Raw genomic sequence first — 2028 nt, 5'->3', positions numbered from 1 at the left:
TGTATATTTCAAAATAGCTAGAAGAGAAGAATTAGAAGGGTTCTAGCATAAAGAAAAGGCAAATATTGAAGGTGATGATATCCCATGTACACTAATTTTCTCTTTACAAATTACATGAATGTGTTAAATTACTACATGTACCCCAAAACTATGTACATCTATTTTGCATCAGTTAAAAAAGAGTGACAGAGTTTGAAGGCAACTTTCAAGGAAGTGTTCAGAAATATTTTGAGTGATATTGATATCATAGTAAGATATTTACAGTGAATATCTGAGGGAGATGGTATTTGTTAAGATAGTTTTCATTCTTTGGGTGTTCAAAGGATTATATCAGATTGTGATTGTACAATATATGGCAGACCAGGGTAAGCACAGCTATTGCATAGTCTCCTAAATAGTTTGGGGACGCAAATAATCAGTCCTTGTCTTCAATAAATATATTCTTAGGTTTCCACATGCTTCTGTGTGCAGATATTTTTTTCTTATTGAAATGGAATAAAAGTTCCTTTAGCAAAGGAAGCATAATTGCTCTTTTTACACTTGGCCACTAGCAGAATTCCTATTGGCACCAAAAAAATACTTATCGAATGAATAAACTCTGTTCTGATCCCCTGAAACACTAGCAAACTGCAGGACTCTCCTGTCACATGTCACATGTAGATGTGGCCTCAGAATGCATTCCCACATATCTTTTCTTGAACATGCAGCAAGTTAATAAAAAAGAGACGTGAAAAATATTAAATGTCTTTATAACGTCTTTCTTCCATGCCTTGGGTAAATGCTAATCTGAGATTCTGTAATCTGCATGACTGGTATAGATGGCAGAACACATAATTTGCTGATATTATTTTCTCGGACTATTAAGCTCTGCCCAACCTTTTAAGTATATTGAATTGGAAGATCATGTTCCCACCATTTCAGGAAATTGGAAGCGTCACAGCCCAACAACTTGAGAAAAATAACATTATTTTAGAGGGAAGGTAAAAAGAAGAAATGGCACCAAAGAAACCATCCAAGGCCTCAGACTGGAAATAGCGAATATCTGTCTCTGTGATCCAAAATTTTGTCAGTGTCGTGAGAAAAGTAGTACAAACAATATCATTGTGATTTATTTAACTAATTAGCTCTCCTTTAAAGGTGTCTACTATTTAAATTACTAACTATATGTGTTAACCCTTCAGCTGTTGTCACAAATAAATAATTTACCCTGGGAGGTGGGGAGGACTGCTCAATTCAAAATGAAAATCTGCATTTAGCGAATTTAGAAAATAAGTGCAATGGGAGAGGTAGAGGCCTGTTTAATGAAGGCAATTTAATCAAAACCACAAAGGAATATATTACACAAACAGTTTTTGAATATAGGGAAGTAGAAAATGCTAGAAAAGTGGTTTTCAGTCTCAGTGCTCCTTCAGAAAGAGATAGTGAGTACAGACTTTGCAACCTCTTGGCTCTTCCTAATTAACAGTGTGACTAGAAGGGAGATGGTAAAACAGCCTCCACATAAGGGCCAGTTTCCTAGCAACCACTGCTCCAGTGGCTTAACCAGATTTTAAATGCAAACAATCAACCTCAGTACCAAGCCTGAAAGGGATGTTAAATATCTTGGTGCAAACAGTGCAATACTTCAAAGGAAATGCTCTTCCAAGGATATGGGCAATGCCACCAGTGCTCAGGTGCCTGCAGTGGGCTCTATATCAACCTCAGCACTGAGTTACATTATGCCTAGATTGCCCCCTGATACACCGATGGACCCTACTCACTTCCTGCCTGAACACAAGGCTTCTTGCTGCACAAACATAGACTTCACGATTTGGGTGGCTTAAATCTGATGTGGGTCTATTAGGATTATTTACTTCTTTGTATTTTGCAGCTTAATTTATTTGATTGTAAGTATATTCTTTATAAGTTCATTTTCCAAAAATTTTCAGTTTCATTCAGTATTATCTTTCCCACTTTCCAAAACACTGCTTCAAGAAAGTCACTCAATCTAAGTCAATCTAAGATTCTATAGAATGTCTTTTTTTTTTT

Source organism: Propithecus coquereli, unplaced genomic scaffold, assembly GCF_000956105.1.
Source record: "Propithecus coquereli isolate 6110/MARCELLA unplaced genomic scaffold, Pcoq_1.0 Scaffold105, whole genome shotgun sequence".
Lineage (NCBI taxonomy): Eukaryota > Metazoa > Chordata > Mammalia > Primates > Indriidae > Propithecus > Propithecus coquereli.
The sequence above is the reverse complement of the archived record's forward strand: the minus strand, read 5'-3'. Positions refer to the sequence as shown.